This window comes from Amblyomma maculatum, chromosome 1 (genome assembly GCF_055883805.1).
Source record: "Amblyomma maculatum isolate TAMU_Amacu chromosome 1, ASM5588380v1, whole genome shotgun sequence".
In the NCBI taxonomy this organism is placed as follows: Eukaryota; Metazoa; Arthropoda; class Arachnida; order Ixodida; family Ixodidae; genus Amblyomma; species Amblyomma maculatum.
This window is the reverse complement of record NC_139344.1, coordinates 29,955,634-29,966,988: the sequence shown is the minus strand read 5'-3', so window position 1 is coordinate 29,966,988 and position 11,355 is coordinate 29,955,634. Positions and strand designations below refer to the sequence as shown.

General features: G+C 46.0%; 1 pseudogene; it reads left to right on the top strand.

Moving 5' to 3' along the window:
• The first annotated feature begins 8,531 nt into the window (after nucleotides 1–8,531).
• On the top strand, nucleotides 8,532–9,540 carry LOC146202024 (uncharacterized; annotated as a pseudogene).
• Nucleotides 9,541–11,355: the final 1,815 nt, after the last annotated feature.

Here is an 11,355-nt window from a genome sequence, read left to right as displayed (position 1 = left end):
GGCAGGCAGGCAGGTAGGTAGGTAGGTAGGTAGGTAGGTAGGTAGGTAGGTAGGTAGGTAGGTAGGTAGGTAGGTAGGTAGGTAGGTAGGTAGGTAGGTAGGTAGGTAGGTAGGGTAGGTAGGTAGGTAGGTAGGGTAGGTAGGTAGGTTCGGTAGTTGTGTAAGGTAGGTAGGTATGGTATATATGGTAGGGTAGGTATAGAAGGTAGTTATAGGTTGGGGTTAACAGGAGTCTGCGCCTTGAGGGCACATCGTCTTTCTTCCCTGGCCGCGCTGGCACGGGCGATCGGGTCGGGGTCATCCCGTACAGGCCGTGCTGAGTGCGGCGGGACGGACCGGTCGTCGTCTATCTCATCCGTCACTGCTTGTGCGGCCTCGTTACCGTCGCCGTCCACATGTCCCGGTACTCAGTCCATTCTCACCTCGAAGTCGTTGTCTAGAGAGAGCACATGCGTCCATGTTTTGACTCGCTATGTGTTGTGCCGATTCCAGGTGTTTATCCAAGTCGTTTGAATTTTTCTCGGCTGTCGGTATAACTACTCGGTCTGCGGATCCTCGTAATCCATTCAATGCCTCCTATCTTGCCTCCGCCTCCAAGTTTGAACTGCCAAATATCACCTAAAAGTCAAAGGGTCAAGGCCATGACCTTGTAAAGGGACGCCAAGGTGGTCCACGAGGTTACACTTCAAAAGGTCGAATGTTTTAGGGTAAGGAAGGCACTGTATGTTTATTGCCCACTTTGTTCTCTAGATTTATGAAGGTCAGTTGCTAGCCCACGCTGATTTGTGTGTTGGTTTATAGGAAAAGAAAATCAAGTATCTGCCACACTTTTTTTTTGAACACCTGGACTGCATAACAAGTTTGTCCTCGTGTTCCTTGAAGCTCAAGTGAAAGTCAAATTGAAGTGCACGCGAAGACCAGCTCTACATAGCGTAGAAAAGCTTCGCTTTAAAATAAACACTGTTCTATAACTGCACATACGTACGTACAAGCATATCTTAAATTTTTTTTCTCGGTATATTGAAAAACGCCTAAATTTCACATTAGGGAGTATTGTAATCGTCCTTAGAATGTTTGCGCCTTGATACCTACCTGTGACAACTTAACGAGACACTGCAGAGGTTTTCAAATGTGTCAATAGTATAGATGTTTAAAGCAGGTTATTTTTTGATCATGCCTGTGCAGTTATTTTTTCGATTATGCATAAAACACTTACGCAATCGGCGACTGAAAGCGCGCAATTCAAATTTCCCGCGCCCCGCACGTCTGCTACAAAGGAGGGAAGCGGAGAGAGAAACCTCGCTTCTCCGTCCGTCGTGACGTCACCGTGAGGAGCCGGAGGCATTCAGAACCAATGGAGGGCGCTTTCGGCATGCGCTGTTCCTCGCCTTGCGTGCGTTGCGGACGTACAAAACACATCAACTTAGTGTTCTGCACCTGATACAACACAAATCTGCATGTGTTTGGATGCACTAACAGCTGTGGACGCGACGATGTAATCTTCCATTGTGTTAAAAGCTCCCGGCGCAATGCGGCTTTGCTGAGAAGAGAGATAAATTCGAGCCGAGCAAAGGAAACATTCTACTCGAAGCCTTTTTCTTACTGTGACTACATGCTGTTTGTTCCTAATGCGGTTTCTATAGGGCTTTGACAAAAAGGCATGACGCGGTTCTTTTTATTTCCTTGCACAAAAGCGTCGGGACAGTCATCATTTCCTAGAACCACATTTATTAGAGGAAGAAAAGGGAGGTAAGACTTGTACTTCGTAGTTCCATTTCTTTCTGACTATTCAGGCCTCATTTGTATGTGAACCGTTGCGTTTAGCGTTGACTGCGATCTATTGATGGAGTGGAAACTTGCGATGGGACGGGCAGACAGGATCGGCGCATGGTTGAAATCGCGTGCCTCATTTTTTTTACGCAAAAGCTTCGCGCAAGGGCTTCTGTACTAGACATGACCAACTCATCAGCGCGTGCTGCTGCAAACTAGTAGATAATTATGAAAAGCCCACTGCTGTGTCGCAGCTAGGTTGTGAAGGCTTCGCGGGATCCTTTCCAGAACAGCATGTGTCTGATAGGTTCGTGGAACCCTTACGGGAGCATTATTAGAAGATAAGGAGTGTACCGCTCAGCTGGGTATGGGCGCATTCAGGCAAGGAGCGCACAGAGCTAGGTTTCCTTCGATGCGTCCAATCAAGCAATCATCGAAGTTGTTCATATATGGCTTTGTGATTTTGCACCCGTTGCTGCCTAATCATTTTTCATAGTCCTGTCTTGTTTGAGGATGCAAATTACGTTGGAAATGAAAATGACGAGGCTCTTGTGAAAACACATTTCGGAACATGGTTTTCCATTGAAGGTATGGGTGCGGAGGAGCTTCAGCTTGGCTTTCAACATGCGTCAGCCGTCAATTCACTAAATGTGTATTGTGAGAGTACGATAAAAAAGGAAAGGTTCTCTACGTCTGCTAAATCTCGTATGACTCAAGCAGCATTCTGCGCGTTTGACTTTGCCCGTCAATGCCTCGCATGCATTGCAGAGCTCGGCAACCGCGCTTCGCTTATTGTTCATTTGTCTGGTGGCAGCTGTGTAATGATTCACCCTTTCTATAAAATTCTTCGTTTCCCCAAGTTACGGTGACTGGCACTCAAAGAAGGATTTGGTACACCAAGCCTTGGGTTCATTTCTCACAACAATGACCTTTCATGTGGGGCGAGAGGCTAATTGAGACGGAGGTAGTCGGCTAGGGCATGGTTGGCTGCCCTTCCTTTCCAGTAATATACGCGCCGAGGTTTCGCTGAGGGCTATGTAGTTTCTGCTAATAATGACACTCGCTACTTTTCAAAATGCCTTACTCTAACCAAAGCAAGTTTTCATTCCAAACCGACGCTCCCACAACGGAAGTGCTGCATCGTTTGTGAGCGCATCTGGTACGCGCACATGCGGTGAAAATCCCGATAGTCATTCGTGTGGAAATGGCATGCCATAATGACATCCACAAAGCCGCAGAGAGCTGCGATCAGCACATAGCACACAGGTACATGCGATGAAAATCCCGATTATCATTCGTGTGGAAATGGCATGCCATAATGACATTCACAAAGCGCAGAGAGCTGCGATCAGCACACAGCGCAGCGAAGGAGCCTCATCGGCAGCGTTCCCGGTCCTCCAAATGTCGCCACCCGACGTCTTGGCCAATCACAGGCGGCGGCGTGACCCGCGGTGAGCCCCGTCGCGCGGGCTGCGTATTTCTGCTGAAAAAAGGCTATTTCTGCTTTCTTCTGCCTAATTTCAACCTGATAGTCGAGTTTGCAGCATGAAAAACTGTGGGTTTCTGCTGAAAGCCCAATTTTCGCAAAATGTGCTCCAGTGCCCAGTCGAAAAAAACTACAGAACTGTGTCAAAAATACGACAAAATATCCTGGAGTTCTGTAGTAACCATCAGATTTTTCTGCAGTTCTGTAGTACTTTTCTGTAGTTCTGTAGTTTTTTGTAGTATATTTCTGTTGTCTGTAGTTCTGTAGCACTTTTCTGTTGTAACAACAGAGATTTCTGATGTTACTACAGAATGTTCTGTTGTCACAACATGTTTCCCGTCAAAAACCGCACAGAAATTCTGTCGTAACATCAGAAAATTTTCTCTAGTTTTTTTCCGTCTGGGTGTCCCTTTAAAGGATACAAAGGTGCCATGACGATGGCTGCTGTTGTGTCTGCGTGGATGTCATGGACGCCACATGGCCCGCCGAACGGCGGCGTGCAGCAAGAGACAGACAACCGTACGCCACGACAGCCAAACGCAGACTCAACCTTTAATTCAGGAGAGAGGGTGCAGGACGGGAGCGAGAGAGAGTACAAGACGAGAGAAAGAGTACGGTGGCGCCGCCCCCCTTTAAAAAAACAAAAACAACAACAAAAGGGGAGTGGCAGATCCCTGACAAAACAAAGTTTTTCCAAATAGGTTGGGGCAACCAATAGCAAAAAAAAAAAAGTGAATTGGCGATGCATTCACACTCACACGCTCTTCCCCCCTGCACAGGAAAACCATCGGCACACAAAACATGAAACGCCTACCAAGTAGTGGAAAGCAACAGGCGCTATCCTAAAACAGCAAATCATATACCTGCAAGCACCACGAAAGCTCAATAAGGACATTGAAATAAAATAGCGAATTGTATGCGCAACTGAAAATAATGAACAAGTGTACATCTGCGTGCTAACAGAATGTTACCAAAACTTCAAACATATACACTTCGGTAAGTATAGTTAACAGGGTGCCCTCCTAAACGTAGTGATGAGTGTTAACAAGCAACGCCGGAGGAGTAAGCAGAATTAACACATGGCAATGCAATCACACTCTCCTCCCCAAGAAGGGCACGGCATAAGCACTGCACAACAAAAAATATCAACATATGACAATGCGGAAAAGTGAAAATGCAGAACAAGTGATAGGACAAAATCCTCCAGGAAGAGCGGTTTTTGCCGCCGCCTTTTGGACCGCCAAGGCAAGCAAACTTCATTTTGACTGGGCACGTTAGCTGGAGATGATTGCTCTGCGGGAATGGGAATTGCGGCCAAGGTAGGAATCTCATACGAAGGAAACTCAGCTCTCTGCTGTAACAAAGGTGCATTGTCGGGGGACTGTGTGGACTGGTTACCATCATAGTTGCTTTCTGCATGTACGAGGACTAATTTGGAAGCATTCCAAATGTTTCTATCGCTCAATCTAAATGCGTTACGCAATACCCTGGAGAGCACTGTAAAGGGACCTCGGTACTTAAGACGTTTTCCTGGCAAGCGTACCCTTACCTTACTTCCAATTGGTATGCATGGAGGCTTTGCTCCCCTCTTTGCATCCACGTGTTCTTTCATATGCTGCTGTTTACGGAATACCTTAGCTCTCAGACTACGACTGCAAGAGGAGTTTGAAGGAGCTATTTGAAGATCCGTTATGTCAACGGAGGAGCGAGGTTGACGGTTAAGTAAAAGCCTTGCGGGAGATACCCTTGTTGTTGCTTGTGCTATCACCCTGTAGGTACCTAAGTACTCTGTGATGGCTTTCTTCAATGGGCGGTGCTCGAGTTGAGCAAGCTGAATTTGCTCCTTTAGCCATCTGTTGAATCGTTCTCCCTGCCCTCTAGCTTGTGATACTAGTGAGATGAACACAATTGCTTGATTCCCCTTTCTGCCTGGAAGGCCTCGAACTGCTGGGATTTGAACTGTGGACCACTGTCAGTTGCAATGCTTTGGTGGAAATCCTCGTGGCTGAAAACTGCAGAAAGAAAAGTTATGATAGCGTCAGAAGTTACCTCGCTAGCGAAACAAACTTCAGGTCACTTAGAATAATAATCAACTAATGTAATGAAAAATTTGCGGTCTGGTGGATCACGGGGCAAGGGACCACCTATATTCGTGTCCAATTTTTCCCAAACAGATTCCGGAAAGGGAACCGGTTGGAGCGGTGCAAAGACCGGTTTAGCCGACTTGTCAGTGGGGCGGCCTGGCAAATGTAACAGCTTCTGACTGCACTTTCGAATTGTTTGTCTAAGCAAGGCCACCAGTACCTTTTTCTGAGTTGTTGTTTAGTTCTGACTATTCCTAGGTGATTTTTATGCGTGAGCTGTACGAACCTGTTTCTTAAAGATGCTGAGATTGTAACACGCTCGTCACGAAAGACCAGACACTCCACGTACAAGAGTTCGTCCTTACTTGCAAAGCAAGGCACTAATTCAAGTGGTAGAGCCGTATTAATGGGCCACCTATCTGCAATGAACTTGACAACCTGCTGCGAGGAAGTGTCCTGCAAGGTAGCTGCTGGTAAGTCAGCCTTTCCGAGGTATGGAGTCACGAGGGAGACAATTTCCTCGTCAAAATGTTCAGCTGCAGAAAGCTGAAGAGGTAGCCTAGACAAGGCATCAGCTACGATATTGTCTGGCCCTTTGTAGTACTGTACGGTACAATTGTAATACAAGAGTCGAGCACACTATCTTGAAATGCGTAGCGAGAGTCGCCCCGATGAACCAGCTGACGACAGGTAGTTAACATAGTAGTGTGTACTCAATACTCTCAAGAGGTCTGACTCATGACTCTCAAAGCGCTAAGTCATGACACTCAACAGAGATAATAGGACACACTCAAACGTGCTGAGTCATGACACAAAAGTGCTGAGTGGAGCGACATCGTTCGCTGTGGACGGCCGAGCGTTGCATCGAACACAACCAGCATTCCACTGAACGCATCAAAAGTCAACGGAGTTCTACGCAAAATCCATTTGCATGCCCAACGCAAATGCTTTCGCATTTCTCCAGTGCAGACCTTCGCAGTGTTCTCGAAGCTTTTGGTCCTTCAGTTCAGTTTTCACACATTGGCGTCCTGTGGGTACCCCAGCCATGCACGCAGCTCATTTGTGATCCGAAGAATTCGAAGGCTGCAGTGTCTGCAATGCGACGAGTACGATCCCCGTAAAGAAAGCGCAAGTACAATAACTCTACTTCGGTGAGGTAAAATTCAAAGCTGTATTCAGATTTCGATGTCAACAGCGTCGATTACTCCACGTGAAGTCACATGTGCGCTTACTGCCTTTGTATTATTTCTGGCTCTACGATCGACAAGCGGAAACGATCTTTTGTTTCGCTTTGGGGCGCGCTTCCGTCACCTGTATTACCATGGTTACGTTACAACATGTTGTAATATAATGACGGCTAGTGTAATAACTTCGAGTTATCTCATTTGCGAAAACAGCACGCATGTTCTGCGTATCGATCGGGGTAGCAAAATAAAATTGAAGAACGCCTTCACCAATGCGTTTTTTGTCGCTGCGTATGTGTATCGACAGGTCGTTGCAGTAAAGAACGTTATGCGCTACTCTGATGATAAGCGGGAAATCGCTGTGTTGTGAGGTCCTCTCGGGGTGGTTCATTTCGGCCTAGTCCAAAAGGCTCATGTGGCGTGAACCCACAAAAGGCTCATGTGGCGTGAACCCACATGACACTAGTGAAACGCCTCTGCATTTTGCAATTTCAAAATGGGTGCTCCTAAAGTATATTATGTTAGCCGTTAACAAACTTTTCAAAGAAAGTTTGCTCTAAAATGTGCTCGTTAAACGCAAAAAAAAAATGTTTTAAGCGGTCGCTATATATGGCGTCATGAAAAGAAAGCCCTCGGTCCCAATAAGTAAATTGAATGCTCGATTACACCTACTTATTTTTGAGCGCATAATTGCTATGTATAGGTGGCAGATTTTGCTTAAACACATGGTGATTGTGAAATGTTTCCTTGCAATATTTTTGTTTTTAGAAAGATTTTATATTTCTGCAGTCGGAATTACGTTTTGAGTCGAAGCCTCGCCTTCCCGGCATTGCAACGGCTGATGAAGTGCGTCTTCAAGAAGCTCCAGAAGACGGTGAAGCAACCTTTTCTTCTAAGTATTACTTAACAATTCTATGCCTAGGGCAGAACTGAGCGGCACTGGAGCGGTTTTTAGGCATCTGTGGACGTCCATGCGAGGCGCTACAGGCTAGAAAGTACGGAGATTTTAGTCAAGGCGCAACTTCAGCGTTTTCCTCGCTGGGTCCAAATGGCTTTGAGCTGGACCTGATCGACTATAACTCAGTTCGAATGACAATAGGTCTGATTGAGGCAAGGAAAGTACTGCGCGTTCATTTCCGCAAAACATCAGCAAAAATACAGAAACATCTTAGTGAAGGGAAAGTGCGATATTTGCCTAAACAAATGCAGGTCTCTATCGAAACGTGAGATGTATAATGCGCCTTTCTTTACCCAGAATCCACATTAAACAAAAATATGACAAAAATGTAGAGTTTCAACTATCTTCGAAGCAATTTTCACGAACACTAGCCATTGGCCTAAGTCTGTGTCGCTGCTGCCGCTTCGATCTTGGCTCGCGTGGTAAGCTTCTCGGCAACGAACCAGTCTGGCTGCTCTTTACGGTTCTATTTTCTCGGCAGCCTGTCTGACCAAAGCCACCTAGAAGAGGGAGAAGGCCCCCAAACGACCTCCTCTCTTTGACCACTACGTCACGATAGGAGGATGGCTGTGTCCGATGGGAGAAGCCCAGCCGGCGGCGCACGCCTGCGCTTTGGCCTGCGCCGCAAACATGCTTATCCTTCTTGGCTTGGCTTGGCTGAGCGTGACTCTACGGCTCGCAAATAAATTATTGCAGGATCGTGCATAGGAACGCAGTCTTTATGTTTCCCGTTCAATTTTAGACAGTTTTGTAATTATGAATACAAATCAAAACACATAAACCTTTAAATGACAATAATATTGGAGTATAGAGCGAATCATATATGTATATATAATCCTAATACTTGGGCCGCCCGCTGGTTTGAGCGAAGTTGTGTCAGTTGCTGGCAACACTTATTCAGACGGCAGGCGGCGAGAACCACGTTTTTATCATGTTTTTGACAGCAGCACAGCATCGGTAAGCATGGCGCGTCGTAAGCGTTCGTAAGTCAAGCTTACGAAGTTGCTGCTGGTCGTTTGTGGGCTACTCTTCACCCGTTCGAATGCAAGAATGCCTGGCTCATGCTGTGCACCCAACTGCAAGTCAAATTATGACGGCGGCCCAAGTGTCCGAGTGCACAGGTTTCCTACTGACCCGACGATGCGGGCAGCATGGACCAGAGCTGTTCTCCGGAAAGACTTCTTGCCAACAAAGTACACAGTGGTAAGCATTGCTTTTTGTGTTGTTATATGGTGTTCTGAGACGAAAAGCTTTCGTCGTGCGGTTTATCCGCTGACGGTTGCTAATGCATGATTTCTGTTACGCACGGTACCATCATAACGCACGTGTTGACGATCTTTATTGCTTCCGCAGCAGAGCCAAAGGGTCTCTGAAATTGTCGGCGCGTTCGTTAATGCCATCTTTTGTCCAGTTACATGCTCATTTGATTGTATTATTTTTTTTTTCAGCTCTGTGAAAAGCATTTTTTGCTAACGGACTACTTGAAAACAACTGCCTACACAGATATCAAAACTGGAAAAGTTGTGGAAGTTCCGCTGAAAACCATTGGCCTGAAACAAACTGCACTTCCAAATTTGTTTCCGAAGTGCCCCGCATATTTATCTCGACCACAAGCGTCGGTTCGAGAAGCACCAGAACAGAAAAGGATCCGCTTGGAAGATGCTTCAATGCAAGAGGCAATACTGCTTTCGAAGCAGACTCAAGCTGAAGAGGAGGCCAAAAACAGGGTAAATGGTTTCTCCGATTTGCTCGACGCTTTGCCAAGCCTTCAAAATTCCGACTTCTGGACTATTATCAACAAGGATGGGAAGGTTTTCTTCTTGGATCTGACCCTTGATTCTGCTCCTGCAGTCCGTCCGTCGGTGATTGTGTCATCGGACCTTCGCGTAGAAGTGTTTTTTGGTGAAACTCGCCTGAGCAAATGTGGTGACGTGCTTGTGCCTGAAAAGCTTTGTGATCTAAGAGATTTGAAAAGAGTGCTACAGATGATTGAAGACAGTCGCAGGAATATCTCCACTGAGCCTTCTGAGAAGATTCATCATCTTTTTCAATTGGTAGCAACTTTACTGGATGAAGTGAGTGATGAACATTCTGCATGCAAGTTGCAAGAATGGCATTTCGAGCTACTGAAATTCTTCAAAAGCCAAGTAGATCTTGTTTTAAACAATGCTAACCGATATCCCCTAGATTTTTTAGTTTTTGCAAGCCTTTTGTCGACGATTTCACCTCACGCTTACAAGTTTTTAGAAGCTCAATGAAACTTAAGTTGCCCCACCCTGACACAGTCAGAAGGCTTTGTTCATCATATGATGTAAGTCCTGCAACAGAGCAACATGAATCTAACTTTCTTTCTTATGCGAAGCGGGTTGCGAACACATACAAAGAGCATGAACGGACAGTGACTTTAATGATAGACGAAGTGCACCTTCAAGCATATTTTGATTACAAGGCTGGTTTCGTGACAGGTGCTGCTGTTAACTCCTCAAGCCCTGCAAAAACAGCCCATGTATTCATGATCCAGAGCCTGCTTTCTTCAAACAAAGATGTTGTACACATTCTACCTGTTACACAAATTGATGCCAGGGTGCTGCATGACTTTCTTCGGAAACTTATTATTGATCTGGAGGCATCTGGTTTTAAAATCGTAGCACTGATATCAGACAACAACTCCATAAACAGGAAAGCTATGTCATTCTTTGCTAAGCCCGCAAGGCTCAGCATTGTGTACCAGCAACCTGCTGATCCATTACGCCCCCTATTTTTCGTCATAGATCCGGTTCACTTGATTAAGTGCATTAGGAATAACTGGCTGAATCAGCGCAACATTGGGAAGTGCATCTACTTTCCTGACCCAAAAAGTACCGATGCCCAACCAGATACTTACAGCCACCCTTTAAAGTGTTGTGTCAGCTTCACGAAGCCGAGAAAAATGACCTTTTACAGGTAGCGCCAACGCTTACCTTAAAGGCATTGAACCCGTCAAACATGGAGCGCCAAAATGTTAAACTGGCCCTGAAGATTTTTAACTTATCGACTGTTGCTGCTCTTAACACAGCTTCATTCCAGCATGCACAGGAAGCGTCCAAATACATTGACACTATATTGACTTGGTGGAATGTAATAAATGTAATAAATGTCAAAACGCCAAAAAAAGGAGAACGGCTTCGACATGAGTTGCAAGGCCCAATAACATCAACCTCATGCCCTCAGCTTGAATTCTTGAGCAGAATAGTTCACTGGCTTGACCACTGGGCAAGCCTCAAGCATTACAATGGCCGCCTGACGCGAGAAACACACCCTGCTTTGAGCCACACTACCCATGCCTTGCACGAACTCGCCGTGTATTGTTTGGAAGAGCTTGGTTTTAGTTATGTGCTCTTGGGAAAATTCCAAACTGACAGCCTTGAGGATCGCTTTGGCAAGTACCGGCAACTGTCCGGGGCCAACTACCACGTGTCCACCACGCAAATATATGAGTCAGAGAACAAGTTTCGTTTGCAAAAAGTTCTAGATTTGCCTGAGTTGGACATGGTGCAAGCTTCAAGTCACTCAAGTGCGTCAAAGGTAGATGTAGATGTACACTCATTGCAAGATCAATTTCGTGTTGCCGTGGCTGATCCTGACATTGAGGCAAAAGCTTCGAGGCTGCCAGCGGTAACATATGTCGCTGGCTATTGCGCCCATGCAGCTTTAAAGAAACTAGCATGCACATCCTGCAGGGAAAACCTTGTCCTGCAAGATGTAGACCTAGATAATGCAGACAATGCATTGATCGCAAACATGTCGAGAGGAGGACTCAAGTTTCCACGAGCCACTGTTGTGAACGCTGTGCTTTTCACAGAAATTGTACTGGACAAGCTCAGGGCCCCAGAA